The following is a 26116-nucleotide window of genomic DNA, read 5'->3' on the forward strand; positions in this document are numbered from 1 at the left end:
CCAAAAAATATACATATTTTAAGAAAGGAAAATTATTAATTGTAATACTCAATATGTACCAACAACAAAAGATGAATACAAGTCACGTTTGACTTCTGCAATTACAAGAGATGCTCAAAGTCATTACCATCAGCGTCCAGACATTTCTGATTACGGCGAACTACTGCTTGAGCAACGTTGACCAAAGTGTCCACTTGTATATATTTTTTTGGCACCCTGGACATTAGATTTTTTAAATTTCAATTACATTTTTGTATTGTGGACATTCTCTTTGATTCTTCTACTCTGCTTGTGATTTACTCATCATTTTTAAGCTCCTCTTTTATGTGTTAAAATATATTAAGCAAAATTATTTTGATTTGTGTCTGAATATTCTAGTGTCTGAAGTTTTTTCAGGGCTGATTCTGTTGTCTGTTGTTTCTCCTTGTTCTCCATTATGGGGTCTTATTTCTTTGATGTTTAGTAATTCTTTTTTTTTTTTTATTGTGATCTAATGTGTTAATTTTCCTTACATGGTAAGTTTTAGAACTCTGCAATGAAGGAAGTTTCCTCCAAAAGAGGGTTAGATTGTGTCAAGCATCTGGAGGCACTACTAGTCCATTACCACTTATAATTCATGATTTGAGAGTTAGTGGATTACCAAAATAAATTCAGCCTGCAAACCTGCTTGAAGGTGAGCTTACAAATACAAATTCTCAGGGGAAATCCTACCCAAACATGCCTCCGTTTGAGACACAATTTTTCTTGTAGCCCCCGTGGTTGAGGGAGTTGTGTGGGTATTTCTAATTCACCCTTACACTAAGGAGACCTTTTGTCTCAGCTTTGTAAGACAGTCTCCTAATAGACATAAGCTTTATTTTTCTTCTTCATGGGACAAGACTGGAAAAACTGATGCTCAGGTTCATCCAGTTCAGCAGATGCTCTCAAAGCAGAAGTCACTTTCAGTGCTCAAACTCTCTGGGTTCCTTCCTGCCTTCAATAAGTTTTCTTCCTGAGTTTTCCTTTTTTCTTTCTAGATTGTGGATGCATTCAAGAAGATTTTTAAAATACTTGTCCAGACTTTTTGCTTCTTTTCAATGAATTCTGTTCTTGGCTGTCTTTCTTAATGTTAATATTCGTCAGATGGTTTGAGATTTTCATTTGCAGATTCATTTCCAATAGGAGTTTTTTTCTCCCTTGCCTCTTTCTATGTTCACCCCTCCTGGTATGACAGTTTTGAGGTCTCCTCCCTCTAGTCGTCCAGGACTGAGTCCAAAACTAGGCATCGGTAGCTAGGAACTCCTGCCCCAAAGTGGTTTGGGGCTGCCACCGGCCCAGTGTTTAAGGCAGGATGCAGCTCTGCCCAGGTCTGTGTTCGGTTTTCTCTGAATATCTCACCAATAACGACGTTATACAGGTTTATACAAGCAACTAACGTCAGGCAGTGATCACAACTATTTTCACACAGAGAGCCCAGCCATACCACATAGGTAGAGCTTTTGTTACATGAGAGGAGTGGAAACTCTCAGGGGCTTCTAGATGCTTCCTAGTCCTAGAACTAGAAGCTACAGGTCTACTGTTTAGCCACATCTTACTACTTGTTGCCTTCTGTTTCTGCCCCAGAGAAATGCTTTTGTTGTGTTTAAGCATGAATCTGTCTTTTTCTTTAATGTGTTGTTAATTAAATCTATAATTCATATATGTAGAGCAAGAGGAGAGTTTATAGTATGAATTCACAACACTCTTGACCTGAAGTGTCCCTTTTACATTTCTCTAATTTTATTTTGTTGTCTTTCTAGCTTCTGCATTTGGATGCTTAGTCCCTTTTGAATCATTTTTGTTTTCTAAAAATGAGTTTAAGGTGATTATTTTTGATAGCTAACATTGACTAACCCTTTACTATAGGACAGGTACTAGGCTAAAAGTATTTTGTATTGATTATTTGCTGTAATCTTCCTAAAAATCTTATGAGACAGAAACTATCAGTACTTCCATTTATAAATGAGGAAATTGAGGCACAGAAAGAATAAGAAATTTGCCAAAGGTAATCAAATAGGTAGTCTGTTTCTCAAAAGCCTGAAATCTTGACTAGAATTAGATCAACCAGTTAAATGATGCAAACATGTATAAATAAAGAGTTAATAGATTTTTTTCATTTCTCAGTTTCTTTCTCCTTACCCAGTGATAATAATCTGGTATGTACCGTCCCATTCTTGGTACCCATACAAACATAAATGCACATGTATGCACACATGTGTTCATATGCACATCACACAAATACAGATTTGCTTTTATATGCACAAAACAGCTCTTGAAGAGCTCTTTAAATGAAGATTGCGATCAGGAGAGGAAGTAGATGCCTGGGGTGTGAATAAGACTTTTCACTTTATACCGTTATACATCTTTAGCATTTTGAACTTCTTATATGTTAGTGAATTGCCTATTCAAAAATAAATTTAAATGATAAACCTATTTTAAGCTACTAAATTTATAGTAATTTGTTACGCAGCACAGAAAGCCAGTTTCCAGTTTTCAGCTATTATAGGCTGCTATGAACATCATATGCAACTCTCTATTGAAAATATGCCTTCATTTACCTTTGGTAAATATCTAGGAGTGGGATGACTAAGTAACATGGTAAATGTATGTTTAATTCTTTAAGAAACTGCTAAACTGTTTCCAAAGGGGCTACATTGTTTTGTATTCTCATCAGCATTACATGGGAGTTCCAGTTATTCCAAACTGTCACCAACACTTGCTAGGGTTCGTCTGTTTAATTTTATCCATTCTAGTGGGTGTGTAGTAGTATCTTTATTGTAATGGTATATCAGAGAATATGCACTGCATGATTTCAACCTTTGAAAAGTGTTGAGATTATCTTTATGGCTGAGTATATTGTAAATTTTGGTTAATGTTGCATGTGTATTTGAAAGACATGTGTGTGTGTGTGTGTGTGTGTGTGTGTGTGTGTGTGTGTGTGTAGCAGCTGTTGGGTACAGTGTTCTAGATATGTCCAAGGTCAATTTCTTTAATTTTATATTTCAAATCTTTTATATCCTGATTGATTATATTTGTCTACTTGTTTTATTGCTTACTGGGTAATGTGAGTTAAAATCTCACTTAGATTCACCTGTTTCTCCTTTCGGTTCTTCAATTTTGGCTATACTGCAACCACTGATATGCTGTATTACTTTAGTTTTGTCTTTTTGAGAATGTCGTGTAAATAGAACAATAACATGTAACCTTCTGAGCCTGGCTTCTTAAGCTCAGCAGATTGTCTATTAGATTCATACAAGCTGCTGCATATATTAATAGTTTATTTCTTTTTTTATTTCTGAGTAGGAATCTATTATATGAATAAACCGAATTTGTTTGTGTATTCATCCATTAAAGGACATAGGAGTTGTTTCTTGTTTGGTGATTATGAATAGAGTTGGTATAAACATTCATGTACATATTTTTCTGTGACCCTAAGTTTTCATTCTTTTGGATAAATACATAGGAAAAGGATTGCTAACTCACGTTACAAGTGTGTGTTTAACTTTATAAGAAGTTAACAATCTGTTCTCCATAGTAGCTGCACAATTTGCATACCTAAATTTCAAAATTTTCTGTAAATATTTTACCACTTAAAATAGAACGTAGAAACCTTACCTTTATCCTCCTTGTTTTATAATTGTCATATATATTGCATCTATTTTCATGAAAAATCCCATTAGTTATAATCTTTGTTATAATCTTTGCTTTCAACCATCAAATACAGTATTTTAAAGAACTCAAAAGAGAATAGTCTATTATTGTATTTACTCAGAAATTTACCATTTCTTTTACTCATCCTTTACTCATGATGTGCCAGGTTTCCTTCAAGTATTTCTCTTTTGTCTGAAGAACTTGCTTTAGTAAGTTGTTTTAAGAGTAGGTCTGATGACAACAAATTTTCTTAGTTTTACTTCATCTGACAATGTTTTTTTTTCAGCTTGATTTCTAAATAATACTTTAACTGGATATAGAATTTTAGGCAGACAGATTTTTTCTTTCCTCTCTGCACTTTAGAAAATGTTGTGCCACTTCATTTGGGTCTATGGTTTCTAGTAAGAAATCAGCAGTCATGTGAATCATCGTTCTTTTTTACTGCTTTTAAATTATTTTCTTTGTCTTTAGTTTTCAGCAGTTTGATTATGGTGTGTTTCGGTGTGGATTTCTTTGGGTTATCCTATTTGGGATTTGCAGAACTTCTTGAATTTGTAGGTTTCTGTCTTTTGCCAAATTTGGGAAGTTTTCAGGCAGGGAAACCCTTTTTTAAATTGTGGTGAAATATACAGAACATAAAATTTACCGTTTTAACCATTTTTAGTGTACATTTCATTGACATTATATTCACAATATTGTACAGCCATCACTACTTTCCATTCCCAGAACTTTTTCATCATCCCAAACAGAAATTCTGTACTTATTAAGCAATAATTCCCCATTCCCCTTCCCCCAACCCTTAGTAACTTATATTCTACTTTCTGTCTCTATGAATTTGTGTATTCTAAGTATCTCATATAAGTGGAATCATACTATTTTTCTTTGTCCTTTTATGTCCCTTAGCATAATGTTTTCAAGGTTCATCCATGTTATAGCATATATTAAAACTTTATTCTTGTTTATGACTGAATAATATTCCCCTGCATGTATATACCACATTTTGTCTGCTCATTCATGTGTTGATAGACGCTTGGGTTGTTTCTACTTTTTAGCTATAAACATTTGTGTATGAGTATCTGAGTCCTTGTTTTCTGTTCTTTTGGGTATATACATAGGAATGGAATTACTGAGTCATATTGTAATTCTTTATTTAACATTTTGAAAACTGCCAAACTTTTTCACAATGTCTGCACCATTTTACATTCCCACCAGCAATGAAAGAGGTTTCCAATTTCGCCACATCCTCACTAAAACATGTTAATTTCAGGGTATTTGATATTAGCCATCTTAGTGAATGGTATCAGCTATTTTTTCTTTCTCTTTGTCTAGGACTCTGATAACACAAGCATCAGATCTTTTGGTATTGTCTGACAGGTTGCTTGTGCCCTGTGCTTTTTAATAAATATTTTTCTCTCTATTTGCAGACCAGATAATTTTTATTGATCTATCTGCAAATTAACTGCCTTTTTTTGCTACCTCAATTCTGCTATTGAAATTGTTTTTAATTTTAGTTACTATATTTTTTAATTATAAAATTTTCATTTGGCTCGTTTTATCTTCCATTTCTTTGCACAGACTTTATATCTTTCTGTCCATTTAAAGAGTGTTTGCCCTTACTTTCTGGAACACTTTTATAGTAGCTTCTTTAGTGCTTTGCCAGGTTATTCAGATATCAGTGTCAAATCAATATTGGTATGTGTTGATTGTCTTTTTCTCATGTGAGTTCAGATCTGTCTGGTTCTTAATATATGGAGTAATTCTGGATTGTATACTGGATGATTTGAATATTATGTTATGAGACTCTGGGTTTTGTTTAAATCCTATGGTGAATGTTGTTGATATTTTTGTTTTAGCAGGCAATTAACCTGGTGGGATTCAGGTTGCAAGTTGCAACGAGCCATCTATGGGTTGTGGTTTCAACGTCAGTTCCATTTTCAAAGTCTTCACAGGTATATTCAAATCAGTCTCACATGTATGCTGCTCAGTGGCTAGTCTGAGTCCTGGACAGTGGTCTCTCTCTTAGTCCAATTCTCAGTCATTGGTATGTTGTTTATAGTCAGAATCACATGTGCATTCCTTAGAAGTGGTACCGGGAGTTCATAAACAATTTTACCAGGCAATTGTCCAAAGCATCCTGTAAGTACTCTCCTCAGTACTTACCAATTCCCTGGGGTCCCTTATGATCCTCTGTCTATAATGCTAGGGCTTTATTTACCTCATTTTGCCACATGCTTACCATAACTGCCCCACATGGCAGGGTTGAATGGAGGGAAATGTGTGAGTGTTTACAAAGTAATGAGGATCACCTCACCTTCTTGATACTACAACTCTTTTGACTGGAAAGTTTCCTTCCCTCTGAGTTTTTGTGCTTGAGGGGTCTTGTAGCCATCAGGAGACCCCTATCTTACTCCTTGAGCCTGAGCTAGAGGACTTCTTCAGATCTTCCCTCTGACCATTCCAATGCCCATTTCCTCATTTCAGACTGCCTTATATCCAGATTGAGGAATACTAGAGGGGGGAAAATAGTTTAGTCACCATTGATTGGGTGGTACTTTGAATTCTGTCTTCCTTCGCCAATCTGCCTACTACTTACTTTTCAGTGTCTTCAAAAGCTGTTAGATGCATTCTGTCCAGGTTTTACAGTCTCGTTTAGTAGAAGAGTCAGAGTGGAGTGTGCTTACTCCATTTTACCCAGAACTGGAATCCTTATAAAAATTTTATAATTAAAACAGCAATAGTAAGGGAGACTATTTGTTCATTAAAAAAAAACACAACAATTTGACATGTAAGCAGTTGCATACCAGTCTAATGTTTTCTTAAAACTTTCCATAGAAATTTAATCTAAGGAAAATTCCACGTAGTAGCCAACTTTAACGTTTCACCAAACCAAGACCAAGTCAGGGACGCCTGCTGTGTTAGTCCGCTTCCTAATTACAGGTCACAGAAAAGCTACTCTGGCTGATTTAAGATGAAAAATGTTTGCAAAACAAGTATTGTATGAAGACAAAAATATCCAAATCAGAAGTGAAAGTAAGGACATTGCTACCAACCTTAGAGAAATAAAAAGGGTTATAACAGAATACTATGAACAATTGTATGCTCCCAAATTAGATAACAGACAAATTCTGGGAAGCACACAGATTACCAAAACTGGATCAAGAAGAAATAGAAAATCTGAACAGAGCTAGCTATAACAAGAGTTTGAATCAGTAATAAAAGCCCTCCCAATAACACCAAAAGAAGTCCATGGCTAGAAGTCATCCCTGGTGAGTTCTACCAAATATTTAAAGAGGAATTAGCACCAAACCTTCTCAAACTCTTTCAAAAAATAAAAAAGAACACTTACGAATTCATTCTGTGAGGCTACTAGCATTACCTTGATACCAAAGTCATATCAAAATATCACAAGAATACTTACTATACATCAATATTCTTTATGAGAATAGATGCAAAAGATCATTCAACAAAATATTAACAAACCAAATCCAACAGTATATTAATAGATTAAACACCTTGCCCAAATGGGATTCATCCTGGGACTGCAAGGGTTGTTCAACATAAGAAAATAAATCAAAGTAATATATTACACTAATAAAATGAAGGGAAAATACCACATGATCATTTCAATGGATGCAGGAAAAAAAAGTTGACAAATTTCAACATTCTTTATGATAAAAACTCAGAAAACAAAGAATAGAAGGAATTTTCTCAACATGATAAAGGATAACAACTGCTATTCAATATTGCACTGGCAGTTCTAGCCAGAGCAATTAGGCAAGAAAATAAACAGAAGGCATCAGATTGGAAATGAGGAAGTAAAACTGTCTCTATTCATAGATGACATGATCCTATATATTAAAAATCCCAAATAATCCACAAGAAAGCTACTAGAGCTAATAAAAAAATTCAGCAAATTTGCAGGGTACAAGGTCAACATGCAAAAATCAGTTATGTTTCTATACATTATCAGTGAGCAATCCAAAAAGGAAATTAAGAAAACAATTTCATTTATAATAGCATTCAAAAGAATAAAATACCTAGGAATAAATTAAACTAAGAAGGTGAAGGACTTGTACACTGAAAATTACAAAACATTGTTGAAAGAAATTAGAGGACCTAAATAAATGGAAAGACATCCTAAGATTATGGATTAGAAGACTTAATATTGTTAAGATGGCACTACTACCCAAAGTGATCTACAGATTCAGTGCAACCCCTAGCAAAATTTTAATGGTCTTTTCCTTTTTTGCACAATTGAAAAAGCCAATTCTGAAATTCATATGGAATTGCAAGGAGCCCCAAATAGCCAAAATAATCTTGAAAAAGAAGAACAAAAAGTGGAAGACTCACGATTCCTGATTTCAAAACTTACTACAAAGCTACATAATCACAACAATGTGGCACTGGTGTAAGGACAAACATACAGATCATTGGATAGAATTGAAAGTCTAGAAATAAACCATGTATCTAAGACCAATGAATTTTTTTCAACTTTTTTATAGATGGTAATTTTCTTTCAGTTTTCTTATTGTGTAAAATACACAAACATAAAATTTACCATCTTAGCCTTCTTTAAGTGTACAGTTCAGTAGTATTAACTAATTCATATTGTTGTACAGTCATCACCACCATCCATCTACAGAACTCTTTTCATTTTGTAAAGTTGAAAATATATTTTTAATAACAATTGAACTATAACTCCTTACTCTCCCTTCCCGCTAGCCCGTCAACTACCATTGTACTTTTTGTCTCCTGATTTTGATTACTCTTACAAATGGAATCATACACTAGTTGTCTTTTTGTATTTAGCTTATTTCACTTAGCTTGATATCCACAAGGTTCATCCAAGCTGTCACCATGTATCAGAATTTTAATTATTTTAAAGGCTGAATAATATTCTATTGAATGTATATATTACACTTTGTTTATCCATTCATCCATAGATGGACACTTGAATTGTTTCCATGTTTTGGAAACATAATAATGAATATGCTACTATGAACATACGAGGTTGTTTCATTATATATAAACTTGAAGATTTGAAAGAAGTGTTTAACCTTTAGCTATTGAAATATAGTTACTTAACTGAAGACTATTGCTGATTGACTAACTATCAGAAGCATATTTACTGGAGTGAGGCTGTGGTCTGGCTGACTTTCAGAGGGGGCTATCATTGATTGGCTGATTACTGATGTGAAGTTATTAATAGATTAGACCATGTTTAAAATTGGTTCTGCTTGTTGTTAGGGAATTAGTTCTGGTTGTTGTTAGGGCGAATAAATGGTCGACCCTTTTCTATAAGAATAAGAACTTGTTATTCTCAGCACTTTGTTATTTCATTTCACTCGTTTGTAATGTAAGTGGATTGTATCACATTTCTCAAAATATACCATTCTTTCTGTTTCTAAGGCTTGCAAATATGAATGCTGTGTAAATAAGAGTTCTCTGGAAAATAAATAAGTTTCATTACAGCTGGGTAAGCAAAGATAGACAAGTTTCTCTATTGCAGAAGTGTCCAGAGTACTAATATTCACAGTATGAATCTGCAACTAGGAAATATAGCATATGGCTTTACATAAAGTTATTTGACTTTCGATTCTTGAGAAGGATTTTGTAGAAGTAGAAATCCTCAAAACACATTTTTGTAAGTAGTATTTTGGATGATCATCTAGGTTAGGAGTTGGCCAAAATGGGCAAATTGGTCCTGCTGTTTGTTTTTGTACAGCCTGTGAGCTAAGAATGGTTTTTTGCCTTTTTAATAGTTGAAAAAAAATCAAAAGGATAGTTTTGATACCTGAAAATTATATAAAATATAAATTTCAGTGACCTCGAATCATGTTTTATTAGAACACAATCACACTCATTTGCATACAACAGCAGAGTTAAGTAGTTGCAATAGAGATCAGGTAGAACTCTCATCACCTCACACTGCTGCGTGGTGTCATCAATCACAACGATGCAGGTAGAAATGAACAGCTTTTCAGGTGTCATATGTACTGCCATAGTGCAACACTTTGTTTTATTTTTTATTGCCTGTACACCCCATCATGTCAAAACAAGAAAGGAAGGTAAAAGAGGATTCCAAGTGTCATGTTTTTAAGGCACAGTGGAGTGGGGAATATTTTGTCGTCAAATTAGATGGCAAATCATTGTATTTATTACATAATGATATAGCTGTGCTATAGTGCACCCTTGATTAACGAGAAAGGTGATATTACAGATCAGAGGGGAGAGAAAGCCCCATCCAGATAGAAAAATGTGAACTTGACCTTACCTCACATCACACATGAAAACAATTCAAGGTGAATTATAAATCTAAGTGAAATAATAAAATTTTGAGAGATCATATAGAAGAATGATTTCATGACTTTCGGGTATAGAAAGTTTTCTTGAACAGAATAGAAAAAGCACTAACCATAATGGAATATTGATAAATTTGAGTACATTGTAATTAAGATCTATTTATAAAACAGATACCACAGAAAGAATGATAAGGCAAGCCACAATACTTTAGAATTTAAATAGCCAATTCCATGACAACCAAGAGTTCAATCAAATGACCCTTGTAGGTTATCAGGTTCCATTTCAATCACAGAACTCAAAGTCTGCAGAAAAGAGAGCCAACAACTCACTCTTTCCTAGACTCATCATGTATAATAAATTTAGAATATTCTCAGTATAAAAGTTAATTTTTAAAATGAGCAATACATGACTTGTTGACATTTATTAATATTATTAAGCAATACTTTGAAAAGAACACACTGGGTGGTATGAGAACTGTGTTCAAACATTTTACAAATAAATTATTTGTTTTTCATTTGTGTTATACCAACCCTAACATTTGTATGGCACTAATTCTGTTAGATTCAGAATTAAACCTGACTAAATTGAAAAGGAAACACATTACAATGCAATTATCCATGTGGTTGTCATTTAGAGCCCTGGCTTTACTGAAATAACCATTATACTAGTAACTAAGCCTCAACAAAACCAATGCACTACTTTATGTTAGTGTATGCATTAGCTTTATTGTAGCTGGTGGGTAAAGACAATTTGATGACACTCCTGGAGGATAACACATTTCACAATGAAATGGTTTTTTGTTTTTTGTTTTTATCCTCTGCTTCATCTGGTAAATATAGGAACCATTAGCAGCTTAAATGTGGCCAGTTTAGATCAATAAAAACTTATCAATACAAAAATTTAAAATTGTTATTTCAAACTCAGTAATAGAATCTAACAAATGTTACTGTGGCCTCAATCAAATGATTCTATGGTTTTCATATATAACTACCAAAAAGAATCATCTCAGGGGTAGAGTATGAGTCACCAAAACTGTTTTTATGTCACCTAATTCTTCATGCTAAAAAAAAGCTTTTTAAAATGTTCTTCAGCAGGAAGAATACGGGAAATCTCTGTACTTTCCCCCAGTGTTGCTATGAACCTAAAACTGCTATAAACAAATACATTCTTTTTTTAAAAGACAGCTAAAGAACACTCCCCTTTGAGTGACATTCACTTCTTACAGCCCATCTCCTGCAAATTGGTCATGTGGCCATGCATTGCTGCATTAGGGACCAGGAAGTGTAATTTTAATCTTGGCTGCCATGTGCCTACCAGAAAGATAAGAGATATTGCTGGGGATAATTAACAGTCTCTGTTATGCCAACTAACAGCTTTGGCCAAGAAACTTGATGTCCCCCATATACAAGGGAGTGCCTGGATATAGCAGAGGTGCTAAAAAAGATGAATAAGTGGGAAAATGAGAGATAAAGTTCTTGCAATGCAATATTGGAATCTATCCCAGTTTTTATTTCATTCTATATATTACTGTTTTGTGACAAATACTGAATTCATTTTGCCATTTTAATAAACAGATTATTGTTTGGAAGGATTCCAAAGAAAAGTAGTTTTTTTCAGATATTGGAAAACAGAAGACTCTTATAATATTCATAACCTATTTATTATGTGCCAAGCATTATACTTAGTATTACATGTCCATTATCTCTCACAATTTTATTTGGAAGTCCATGTTATATAATTATCTAGTGATGAGGAAAGTAAGACTTAGATAGGTTAAATAACTCAGGACAGCTGAAGCTGGGGTCCAAAATGAATGTTCTTTTATAGAAAGTTGAAACCAAAGTCTAAATTGAGAAACATTTGGTGACTTATTAGGGTAGACATGTCATATATATTAAGACTTTATTGACAGAGAAAACAAACAATAACTAAAAATATGATACATCAATTATACCAAAGAATCTAAAACCAATTGAATGTATGAAGTTAGTTAAAATTATTGAATACTGAAAAGAATGAGCCTAAACTTATATATTGGTCCAATGGAAAGGTTATACTGGAGACAACTAATGAGGCCCCAGAATTGCTAAAGTCTTTATAAAGAAGCAACACTCAGAATGTAGATATTTTAAAAATAAATTAGTCCCACTGTGACACTTTCCAACAGAGAACAGTGGAAGTAATTCAATGCTTGTTTCTCAATAGGCTATCAAATCTATCAAACTGTGCCTTTGCTCTTTTGTAAACAAAACAAAACAACCTAAACTATCATTGCAGAAGCATGTTAAATGAAAAATGAAAGTCTATTTTCTTCCTACTCACTATCCAAATCCTAGAATTAATCCCTGTTAAAATTTGAGATGTATGCTCCCAGGCTTTCTGTATGTATGCATGCATGTATGTAGTATGTATGTATAAGTGTACATAAATAGACATTTACATACACAGACACACGCACTTATGTCTTAGTCATACAGAATCACATTATATGCATTGTTCTGGAGTCAACTATAAAAAATACAACTTATTAAATAAACCACCACTTTCTACTTAAATTGAAATGTCATTTTTATAATGCAGGTTAGTTTCTGCCTGTATTTGTCCTATTAATCTGTCTACTTTAATGCTTATACTAGACTGCTTTAATTACAGTAGTTTCATAGTAAGGTTTAATATCTGAAGGCAGTTGTTTTTCACAATATTTTGACTTTCTTTATTTTGGATATTCTTAAAGATTTTTCCTCTTTCATATGAACTTCTCCATATGAACTTTTAAGTACAAACATTTCTATATGAACAAATTTATCTGGTTCCATGAATAACCCTTCTGTTTTGGATTATATGTATTTATTTTATGTATTAATTTGGAGAGGAATTTTTTATATTAACTCTTCCCATTCATGATAGATATGGTATGTCTATGTGTTCAAGCTTTGTTTTATATCTTTCAGTAAAATAACAATTCTTTATCATATGTTTTCTTATGTATTTACTACTTTTGATGTTATGATAATGGGAAAATTTCAATTTCCATTACATAGTCATCTTATATCCAGCCATTTTAACCAATTTGCTCAGTAATTCTTGTAGTTTTTCACAGATGTGCCCCATTAGGACTCTGAGATAATGAAGAAAAGATGCAGGACCATTCATTAGGATATCTGTTGTCCAAAACAAAAAACAAAAACAGAAAATAACATGTTGGAAAGGATGTGGAGAAATTGGAACCCTCCCACACTGTTGGTGGGAATGTAAAATGGTACAGTCACTGTGGAAAAGTGTTTGGTGCTTCCTTAAAAAATTAAAAATAGAATTAGCATTTTATCCAGCAGTTCCATGTCTGGGCATATACCCAAAGTAATTGAAAGCAGGGTCTTGAAAAGATATCTGTACACAGATGTTCATAGCAGCAGGAATCACAATAGCCAAAGGATGGAAGCAACCCAAGTGTTCATCAGTAGATGAATGGATAAGCAAAATATGGCATATACATACAGTGGGATATTATTCACCCTTAAAAAGGAATGAAACTCTGGCACATTCTACACCATGGATGAACCTTAAGGACACTGCTAAGTGAAATAAGCCAGCCTCAAAAAAAGAAATACTCTATGACTCCACTTATATGAGGTACTTAGTCAAAATCATAGAGACAGAAAGTGGAATGGTGGTTGCCAGGGGCTAGGGAGAGGAGATAAAGAGGAATTATTGTTTACTGGGTATAGAGTTCCAGTTTTGCAAGATAAAAAGAGTTCTGGAACTAGGTTACTGAACAAGGCGAATGTACATAATACTACTGATCTGTACACTTAAAATGGTAAAGATGGTAAATTTTGTTATGTGTACTTTACTATAATTTTTTTTTTAATGTCAGTACAGTAGTTACTTTTGGAGGGTTTTGATGAGAAAGGACATACCCATTTACTATCATCCCGTTAATATAATTTTAATGGAATTTTGAGAGTTAGGCAAAATCATAAATTTAAATGGCTGTATAAATTATTAAAAAGAGACTTGGAGAGCTGATAACATTCTCAAAGTTAGGTAATTCATACAGAATAAGAAAATAGAGTTCAGAACTCAGGTGGTCAAAGGCTGTTCTGAGATGGTTTTCTGTCCTGCCAGGGGTGGTTAGCTCTGAGTTTAGCTTGATTATAACCACAAATAAGTCAATGACTAGCATTTGAGGTAAGAATATAACACTGGCCTTTATCATCTTTTCATGCACCTTTTCCTAGTTGCTGTGACAAAGATTCTTCACTAAATAGAAAATGGGTCCACACTTTGCCAATAGGAAACAGGATTCACATTCAACAATTTGCCTTTGGTGCTTAAACATACTACCAGAGGATAAACAGATTGCAATTCTGTATTTTGCAATTTGGAACTGTAGAATAAAACATCACAAATTCAATGCTGATTAAGTTTCACTGTTAAGTCCATTCTTGCTGCCAAATGACAAAACAAAATGGTGATGATCATTGAATTTGCATCGATGCAGTCTTTGTGCTTATTTATTCATGAATGCTACACCGGTTTTTCCCAACTCATGAAAGGTTTATAAGGATACAAGAGGGAACATACTGAAAAGTTTTTAAATATTTAGTAATTAAGTGGCAAGTTTTCAAATTAAGCTAGAAAATTAAACTCATCTTTCTTGTTCAATGCAACAAAACTGCGTTCGAATTTTGAAATAGTTCATTGCTTAAAAGAGTTCAAAATCCCTGCTTCCATGTTAGAATCTCCTTCCCTTGTATGGGAATGTGGAAGAAAAGTGAGTATGTTTCTACATCTACATAAAGCAAACCTTTGTTAGAATATCATTTCCTCCAATTTTTCCAGCCACAAGCTGACCTATTTAGCCATTCTCTCATCTTGTGTTCCAACTTACTGTGAGAAATACCTGACCATTGAGATGACTGTTAACTCTTTGAAGATAGTTGCAGGTTTTAATTTCATTCTTTCTAGTACCCAGAGCAGTGGTTCTCAGCCTTGGCTGCAGGTAAGAACCAATTGTGATTAGTGGTTAGTTTTATGTGTCATCTTGACTGGGCTATGATGCCCATATATTTGGTTAAACATTATTTCTGGGTGTGTCTGTGATGATGTTTCTAGTTGAGATTATCTTTGAATCAGTCAACTGAGTAAAGCAGATTGTTCTCCCCAGTGTGGGTGGGCCTCATCTAACCTGGTGAAGGCCTGGATAGAAAAGGCTGAGAAAGATATCGTCCTCTTTGCCTGTCTCAGAACGTGGTACATTGGTCATCTCCTTCTTTCAGACTTGGACTCAAACTGGAACTGACACCATTAGCTCTCCTGAGTCTCCAGCTTGCTAACTGCAGATCTTGGCACTTCAGCCTGCATAACTGTGGGAGCCAATTCCTTATGGTAAATCTCTCTCTCTCTGTGTCTCTCTCTCTCTCTTTCTCTCTCTCTCTTTCTCTCTCTCTCTCTCTCTCTCTCTCTCTCTCTCTCTCTCTCTCTCTCTCGACTAATTCAGAGGTCCTGTGTAAATGAGACAACATTCTGTGTTTATTGATTGGAAGACTAATATTGTAAAGATGACAGTACTACTCAAAGTAATCTACAGAGTCAGTGCAATTCCCTAGAAAGTTCCAATGGCCTTTTTTTTTTTCAGAATTGGAACAGCCACTTCTCAAATTCATATGGAATTGCAAGGGACCCCAAGTAGCCAAAATAATCTTGAAAATGAAAAACAAAGGTGGAAGGCTCACTATTTCTGATTTCCAAACTTACTACAAAGCTACATAATCACAACAATGTGGCACTGGTATAAGGACAAACATGTAGATCATTGGCAAGAATTGAGAGTCTAGAAAGAAACCATGTATCTATGACCACTGATTTTATTTACAATTTTCTTGTGGTAAAATACACAAACACAAAATTTACCATCTTAAACATCTTTAAGTATACAGCTCAAAGGTATTAACTACATTCATATTGCTGTGTAACCATCACCACCATTCATATCCAGAATTCTTCCTTGTAAAACTGAAAGTCTATATTCATTAAATAATAACTCCTCATTATCTCTTCTCTCTAGCCCCTGGCAACCACCATTCCACTTTCTGTCTCTATGATTTTGACTAAGTACCTCATATAAGTGGAATCATAGAGTATTTGTTTTTTTGAGGCTGGCTTATTTCACTTAGCATAGTGTCCTCAAGGTTCGTCCATGCTGTAGCATGTGCCAGAGTTTCATTCCTTTTTAAGGGTGAATAACATCCTACTGTATGTATGTGCCATATTTTGCTTATCCATTCATCCACTGGTGAACACTTGGGTTGCTTCCACCCTTTGGCTATTGTGATTCCTGCTGCTATGAACATCTGTGTACAGATAATCTTTTCAAGACCCTGCTTTCAATTACTTTGGGTATATGCCCAGACATGAAATTGCTGGATAATATGCTAATTCTATTTTTAATTTTTTAAGGAAGCACCAAAACACTTTTCCACAGTGGCTGTACCATTTTACATTCCCACCAACAGTGTGGGAGGGTTCCAATTTCTCCACATCCTTTCCAACATTTGTTATTTTCTAAGGGGATTTTTTTGTTTTGTTTTGTTTTTTTGACAATAGGTATCCTAATGGACGTCAGGTAGTATCTCATACTGTTTTTGAGTTTCATTTCTCATTTTTCATGTGCTTCTTGGCTGCTTTTTATTTTCTTTGGAGAAACGTCTGTTTAAATCCTTTGCCTATTTTTGAATTGAGTTGTTTGTTTTTTGTTGTTGAGTTGTAGAAGTTCTTTATTTACATACTCTTGCTATTTACCTTTTTTCAGATATATCATTTGTAAATATTTTGTTCTAGTCTATGGGTTGCATTTTTACTGTGTTGATAGTGTCTTCATAGACAAAATTTTAAAATTATGATGTAGTCTTATTTGTTTAATTTTTCTTTTGTTGCCTGAGCTTTGGTGTCATATTCAAGAAATCATTGTCAAACCCAACATAATGAAGATTTCCCCTATGTTTTTTCCTAAGAGTTTTATAATTTTAGCTCTTAGATTTAGGTGTTTGATCAATTTTGAATTAATTTTTGTATATGGTATAAGGTAAGGATCCAAGTTTATTCTTTTGCATGTCAATATCCAGTTGTCCCAACACCATTTGTTGAAAAGCTGTCCTCCATTTACTGGTCTTGATACCCTGTTGAAACTCACTTGACAATATATGCTAAGATTTATTTCTGGGCTCCCTATCTAGCCCATTGGTCTGTATGTCTCTCTGTACCAGTACACTAGTTTGATGACTGTAGCTTTGTAACAAGTTTGAAATCAAGAAGTGTGAGCCTCCTACTTTTTTCTTCTTTTCAAGGTTGTTTTGGCTGTTTGAGGTTCCATATGAATTTTAAAATGAATTTTTCTATTTCTGCAAAAATTACATTAGATTTTTTTATAGAGATTGCATTGAATCTGTAGATTACATAGGGTATAGTATTGATAACATAACAATATTAAGTCTTCCAACCCATGAACATGGGATGTCTTTCCATTTATTTGTGTCATCTTTACTTTCTTTCAACAGTGCTTTGTAATTTTTAGTGTACAAGTCTTTTGCATCCTTGGTTAAGTTTATTCCTAAATAGTTTATGCTTTTTTATATAAATGAAATAGTTTTCTTAATTCCCTTTTCAACTGTTCACTGTTAGTATATATAAATGCAACTGATTTTTGTGTGTTGATTTTCTGTTCTGAAACTTTGCTGAATTCATTCATTCATCCTGACAGGTGTGTGTGTGTGTGTGTGTGTGTGTGTGTGTGTGTGTGTGTTCTTTAGGGTCTCCTGTACTGACTTATGGTAATCATGTCCTTATTTTTCTTTATACTTGACGATGTAAAACATGTGTCTCTAGACACTATAATTTAGTTTTGCCTGGTTTTGTACTTCATGTACATTGAATCATATAAAATATATTATTTTGTGTTCAGCCTGTTTTATTTAACATTCTCTTAACTTATCCATGTTGTTGCATCTGAATTGTATCCATAGTTTCTTTTCATTAGTGTTATTATTTCATTGTGTAATAAATGTGTTTTACATTCTATAGTTAAGAGATAGAATTTCTACATTTTTTAGTGATGGATTCAGATATTTCTAATATATTACTACACAATGAATAGCAGTTCACTGTCTGAAATGAACATCCTTGTATGTGTCTCTTGATTTATACACACATGCAATTCTGTAGGGAATGAATATATATAGCAGTGAAATTGCTGGATGATGAGGTATGCATATTTTAAAATTTAGTGGCTAACATCAAAGTATATTCTGAAGTGGTTGTACCAATTATGCTCCCTCAGAAGGGCATGACAGTTTCTGTTCCTCCACAGCTTTGCCAACTCTTGGTTTTGTTAGTCTTAAATTTTAGTTATTCTGGTTAGTGATCAGTGGTATCGTTTATAATTTTAGTTTACATTTTCCTGAAGACTATTGAGCACCTATGCAAGTCTTTGTCAATTTTTCTGCTGTGTTACTATTGTTCATTTTCCTCACTGATTTGTGGGAGTTCTCCAAAGTGGATTGTGTTGCTGCCGTCAAGTGCTTGAATGAATGCACTAGCTATCTCAAATTACTACACGCCAATCTCAAGACCTGAGGTATTTCTGAGTCAGAGAATACCTGCAGTTAAATCCTAGATTCTAAGTTTTCTACATAGTTCTTCAAAACTATGAAAAGCTCTGCTTCACAGAAAACCCAACCTGAAGTAGAAATGCTTTTGGTAATTCTGCTGAGCTAGGTGGAGTTTAGTATTTCAGATGTTTATTTGGGAGTGCCATTGAGAAAAAAAGTCCTAATTATGTTTGGTGTCTAGGGATTTCAACAAATGTGAAACCAGGAGGTGAAAGCAAGAATTGGGCAGAAGGAAAAGTCAAGCTGTGGTGCAGGCCCAATAACAGCTGAGTTGAAATGGCCCGTTAGTGTTTTCCTAAGTGGGACCAAAATGACCAAGCTTTTATACCCCCATCTCAATCAATTATTGGATATGGGCCATCCTGGGAATGGCATGATCTTGGTCAGTGTGTGTGTGTGTGTGTGTGTGTGTGTCTCCCTCAAAGTGAGAAAATCCCTGAAAAGGATAATAACTGAAGACTCTCTACCAACAGAACTCTCAACAGCTGGGGCATCAAGAGCTTTTGTGATGGGACATCTGGGCTACATATCTCTGTGTTCTCTTAGCTACCTTCTCTGAATCAGCAAATGTCCCTTGAGTGAAAGCAAATCTCTGAGTTGTTATTTTCTGCTCTGGATTTAACTCCAATATTTTCTCAATGCCTTTTACATGTTTTTTTGATGCTTTAAAAAATATGATTGCTCTATTCCAACACTTTCTTAGTTTTCTTCAGCAGGATGATTGCTCCAAATTAGGCCGTCCACCATCACCAGAAGGGGAAGTCCTAATCAGGTTTAATAACTAGGGATTCTGTTTTAATGTTTTTACAGAGATTTGGCTAAATTTGAGATATAGCCTTGAGCCCAAATAAGGAACTGGAGCTAGTTCCCTTGAATAAAGCTAGTCTCCCTAAAGGGTTCCTATTTCTATGAAAAGAAGACTAGAAAACTTCACCCATGAAGTTTTGGGAAGATGTAGAGTAGCTGGTTATCTGCCTCTTTTTTTTTTTGAGGGGGGGTGGGGGATTGTGTCCCCTTGCGGGATTCGGAGGAGTTGAACTGGCAACCTTGTGGTTGAGAGCCCACTGGCCCATGTGGGAATCGAACCGGCAGCCTTCGGAGTTAGGAGCATGGAGCTCCAACCGCCTGAGCCACCGGGCCGGCCCACCTCCAGATTCTAATTCAGAATTCTAAAGCCCAGTAGCATAGTTATCTTAAGAAAAGATTTTGAATACTATCAACACTTAAAAATAATATTTTAAACACTTAAATATAATAATATTAATATTATATAACTTATTATATAATATAATATATTAAAGTTAATATTAAAGTTATATTATATATATAAAGTTATATTATTATATAACTTATTTATATATTAAAGTTATATTATTATATAACTTATTATATATATAATATAATATAATATTATTATTATTTTATAACACTTAAAAATAATAATATTATTTAAAAATAATAATATGACCAGAAAGACTAATGGAACAGAATACAGTCCATAAATAAAGTCCAATAAATACGGGAATTCAGTATGTGATGAAGGTGGCATTAGTGGGAAAAAGCCAGATTATTCATATAAGTGATGTTTAGACAGCTTATACTGAAATAAATTCTGCACAAAGCAAAATTTGGTAATAAAAATTACTCCATAAGATACGAGAAGAAAACATTGATTATTATATATAATCTTGGAGTGGAGATGGCCTTTCTTAGAATGGTGTAAAACCAGGATTATATAAAGGAAAATAATAAGTAAATTTGACTACATAAAAATTAGTAACATTTCCATGAAAACTATATATAGTAAAGTCAAAAACGACATATTGGCATAAACATTTGAATATAAATTACAAAGTGCTGTTTTAAAATCTACTTTGAGTTTTTACAACTCACTAGGAAAAGATGAACACCACCAATAGAAATATGGGAAATGATGTGAAAAGTCATTTCATATATAAAAAAGAATAAATGTAAAATAATGCTCATCCAGCACATACTTTAAAAGATGAAAAGGGGAAAAAGCAATGAGATACTATTTTTTATTTATAATTTTAACAAAGACTGGAAAGTTTATCACTGTGGGCAGGATGTAGAGGTATCTGTACTCTCATAATCTGGGGATGCAAATTTAAATTACTTTTAACTGATGTAGCAAAATTTGGCTACATTAATAATTTTTGTCAGACTTAGTGAAGTAAAATTTACATAAAATAAATTTTTCCCTTTAAATTATAAGATTTGATGAGTTTTGACAATCAGTCATATAACCATCACTACAATCAAAATTTCCATTTTCATCATCTCATAAAGTTCCCTCCTCCCTCCTTGAAGTAAATCCCCCTCCTTCAGCCCCAGGCTTTGGCAACCATGTTTTATGACCCTATATGGTTTTGCCTTTTGTAAAATATCATTGCCTTTTACATCTGGCTTCTTTCATCTGTTATAATGCTTTTAACTGTTGTTTATATCAGTAGTTCATCCTTTTTATTGATGAGTAGTATACTTGCAACAGCCTGGATAAATCTCCAACGAATTATTCTGAGTGAAAAAAAGCTGCCCTTCAAAGGTTACATACTGTATGATTCCATTTATATAATATTCTTAAAATGAATTCTAAAAATTGAGGACTAACAGTGTTTTGTTAAGGGGGAAGTTTCAGAAGGCAAGTGTGTGTAGCTACCAAAGGGCAACATGAGGAATTTTTCTAGAAACATTTTGTATTTTGACTTTATTGTTGTTAACATGTTGACTTTGATAGTATAGTATAGTTTTGCAAGATGTTACTATTGGGGGAAAACTAGGTAAAGCATACATAGGATCTCTGTATTATTTTTGCAACTGCATTTTAATCTTCAGTCGTTTCAAAATAAAAAGTTTAACTTAAGAAAAAGTTAAAATAATACCTACCGTATGATTCCATCTTTCCACTCCTAGGTATTTACCCAAAAGAAATCAGAGCATTGGCCATACAAAGCCTTGTACATGACTTCGTAGCAGCCGTATTTGTAATATCCTAAAACTGGAAACAATGCGATGTTGTCACATAGCAGCCTGGTCGTCTGTCTCCTTTAGCCTTTCCTTAGGAAAGAGGGTCGCAGGGTTGTATGCCCTAGGGGTTGACTTAATAAGTCTCTTTTCTAGGTCCCAGTATGCAGGGTCTGCGGTCGAAGACGAGTAAGTTTCCTCTAGGGAGGGACGATTTAAGCCAGACAGGACCCCGGGGACCCCCATGAATATTGCTCTAAGGCTTAGAGGAAGCACTCCTCTTAAAGTTCCATCACAGGTTGCTGACTCATGGCTCATGTGGCAGAGACCTTGATGTGCAAGGAACAATAGTGGAGCAGAACCTCCTGGCTCCTCGTTTATCTCATGGGAAAGCAATACAGAGACCCGCTCCTCCCTAGGCTTAGCATACCGCACCAGCGACCACCTGGGGACAGTTTGCTTAGGTTGCTTTGGGACACAATGAATGGGTATTGGCGATAAGGTGATTGTCTTAAGCGGTGTTTGAGATGTAACAGACCCTGCCCAGAGTCACGTAGTGCCTTTTGAAAAAATCAATAAATACTCAGGAGAGACCCGATTCGGGGCTCCAGTCTCTTGTGGCTGCAAGTCCCTTGGTCCTCTGTGATTTCTTGCTATATAAGTGTTTGTGTCTTTATTTCTTAACCTAGCCCTCGCCGCCTCCCTCGTTTCTTCCCACTGCTTGTGTTGTGCAGGTCGCAACAATGCAAGTGTCCTTCAACAGGTAAATGAATAAACATTATGGTATATCCAAACAATGGAATACTACTTGGCAATAAAAAACCCTTGAACTTGTGATACACGCAATAATATGGATGAATCTCAGTAAATAGGCTAAGTCAAAGATGTCAATTATAAAATTCTAGAAATTCACATTAATCTATAGTCCCAGAAATCAGATGGCTTCACAGCTGCATTTCAATGCTTATCCAATTGTATACTTTAAATGTGTACAGCTTATTGCATGTCAAATTATAACTCAATAACACTGTAAAAATAGTCATTCTCTCTGTTTTCCTAGTTTTATTTTAAATCCCTATTACAGTGTGAACTTTGGCGTTAAGAGTCCTCTGATGGAGTCCCCTTTCCATCATTTATTAGCTGTGTAACTTCAAGGAAGTTAAAATCAGTTTTCATCATCTATAAAATGGATGTAACAAAAGTGCTCATCTCAAAATATTGTTCAGAGATTGAATTTGTAATAATGCAGCACTTGATACACAGTCTGTCAACAGGTAAGTGCTCAAAAATGCCCATTACTATTATCGCTTAGTATACAACATAGTGACAACTCAAGGGCAGGGAGGGACCATGTCTTATCCATCTTTGTACTTCCACTATCTAACTGTTGAAACAAGTACATTCTCAATCTTTAATAAATTCAATTGGATAAGATGGTTTCTTATTACAGTGTACCAGTATACCTTTACCATCCCTCAGCATTTGAGCATTTGGGCCATTTCCAAGTTGGCTTTTGTTTTGTGTAATACACAGGTATGATATAATGGCACAGTAATCGCACAGGACCTCCCCCACTCCCTTTCAACTTAGTTCTTGGGATATATTCTCAGGAATAATATTATCACAGCAAAGAGCATGATTAGAGTATTGGACTGTAGTGATTTGTCTCAGACACTTTCCCATCCTCTGTCATCTGGTATCATCTTCCCATTTCCTTTGGAGAATAAGAAGGAGAAGAATAGTCTGGAGAGCATGGTCAGTCATGGTGTCCACCTTCACTGATGAGTCATTGTCCTGTATTCCTCTGGCCAGTGACTCTGTTGGTGGGAAGGCATGTGACCCACCTCTATCCAATATGTACCCAAGTTAGAGAGGGAAAGATAGTCCTCTCCTTTGCATCTGGAGATGTACGATGTAGGCCTTGGATGATCAACAGCTCAGTCTTCAATAATGTTAGCAACTCTAATGCTTCAAAGTTATAGAAGAATGAATTTTTTACTTAAGTAAGGAAGTCTTGACCAATATTAGTTTTATAATTTTTCCCTAAATTTCATTCAATTTACTGTCCTGAAAGCCTACTCTTTTGTAGTATCACCAGAAATGTAGGAGTGAACCTATATCTCCATTGCCCACCCATACATGGTTTTAGAATTTTAAAAATTACTTTTACTATTTTAATAGGTTCAAGAATTTTAGGGTTCTAGACCCGTAGCCTATCTTCTCAGACTCCTTAAGAAATGAAACACAGAAGACTCAGCAGCCCAGTACGTGGTCTACTCTCCTAACTAAAGCTTCTGACTTCATCTTTTTCTGCTTTATGACCCTGGTGAACTGACCTGGACAGTCAACTCAATGATCTGCTTCACCCTTTTCACTGAAATCCAGGAACCAACACTGAGGTATGCCTGGAGTCTGGCTGTGGTTCTTCCCAACATTCCAGAGCCTCCTCCATCCCTTGCTACTACTGACTGCAGTGGGAAAATACAGAGAGGACAGAGGGCGAGCAAGAAATAGAGCAGAAGAAGGTTCTCATTATGTCTTTACTCTTCTCACCAAAGGTTTTATCTCCTGGTCCTGAGTTAGTGATGAACAAAACCCTGTTACTGTACAGCTATCACTCATCTAGTACGAGGTCTTCTGTTTGCATACAGCCATTTCAATCCTCATGACAATCCCATGACATTAGTATTGCTATCCCAAGTGAAACTAATGAAACGGAGTTTAGAGGAGATTAAGTAAGTTGCCCAACTTCCCATTTTAGTAAGGAACAGAGTCAAGATCTGACCCCCAGGTCCAGGTACTTGACCTCCCAGATGTGGAACATGCTGCCTTTCAGAGGTGGCACCATTTTCAATGTACAATGCTTGGCAGTGGCCCTTTTTCCCATGGCAGGTACAAAAAGACAATAGATACTTTTAAAAACTGCTTTTTAAGAAAAACACCACTGTCATAAATTTTGAACACAGCTTTAGGGTCAAGGGAACCATCTTGTATAGATTTTCTTGCAGTAGGGAAATTGATCAAAAGGAAAGGAAGGCATGGGTACGAATGATCTCAATAGATTGTATAAGATCCCTGGACCACAAAATGCTATCCAAATGCTTCGAAGTTCTAAAAGGACTGGTGAAATTGTTTTTTACAATCAATTTAAAATATGTTAGTTATATTCCTCATGTGCTCCATTTGTAATTTATGATATGTTTTGATTCTATGTATGAGCGATATGTTTATAAAAAATCTTTGAGTCTTAGAGCATAAGTTTTCTGTTTTAAGATACAATGGAGGGTTATAGTTGTATACATATATTGTCAGGCACACAAATCCCCAAACAAGCTGTTTCAAAGTGAAAACACTCATGCTGTGTTAAAATTTCTAGTATCTCATTGTTTAGCAATGGCTCAATTTATTTCTCCTTTTCTGGTGCTCCCTGATCTCCTCCTGATACATAACAACAAAAAATGGTAGATTTAAAAATAGCAACCTTCATTTTATACTTTATAACAAGTAGCTATTTTGTTCTGTTCTTATCCAGCTGAAGATACTTAATGCCTACAATATGTAAGTATAGTTAAGTAAATGACAAAAATTCAATGGTTTGTAATTATTGTGTAACAACTTTGATTAGTTTTTCTATGAAGGCTAAGTGGCAGACTTCTCCAAATATTTTTTGAAACCATAGATAGCATAGATAGGATATTCTCTTTTCCTGCTTCCACCAATTTACTTGGAATTTTCCGAGCACTTTTGCTGTCAGAGTCCCAGGCCATTTTTCAAAGACTTTTCAGTACCTGTATCGTATGTTGAAAAGTCTCTAGGTATCACTCCTACTTCTATTAATAATTGAAAATTCTAGTGGCTTTCTTTCTCTGCTTGTTAGTATTCAGCTCTCTGTCAAAAAGGGTTAATAACAAGTTGGCTTTAATACACTTTAAGTTAGCTATGCATGCAAAAAGATTATTAAAATGTTACGTGAGATAGAAATTCAAAAGTAGAAACAATTATACGTGAAAAGCAAGACTATTGCTAAAATACCACTATTCCCTCTATGAATAAACAGGAAAGACGAGGCAGATATTCACAGGCTTTGCTGACAGTAACATCGGTGAAATCAGGAGAAGGGTACTTTCTGGTACTTCTGGTATTACTGGTACTTCAGTAATAATATCCTTGGGGGTGGGGGGCTCCCATATGCCAGTTTGCAAATAATTAACACTCAAGTTACAGAGCCATTTGGCCTAACCTACCCACTATCAGTTCATGGGACATTTAATAACAGTGTAATTATGCAGCCTTTTAACCTTTTCAAATGCAGCTTCAATTTGAGATAAGAAAAATGCCAAATCTACATATTTTTCTTCTATGAAATTTGCATGAAGCTAAATAGTTGTTAACTGTCATAAACTTTTATAATGAGAAAATAAAATATTAGGAACAAGATTGGCTGTAATTTTACTGATGCACTTATTTCTTTTGTATATCCATGTCATACCTTA

The sequence above is a fragment of the Rhinolophus ferrumequinum genome, chromosome 6 (genome assembly GCF_004115265.2).
Source record: "Rhinolophus ferrumequinum isolate MPI-CBG mRhiFer1 chromosome 6, mRhiFer1_v1.p, whole genome shotgun sequence".
Classification (NCBI taxonomy): domain Eukaryota; kingdom Metazoa; phylum Chordata; class Mammalia; order Chiroptera; family Rhinolophidae; genus Rhinolophus; species Rhinolophus ferrumequinum.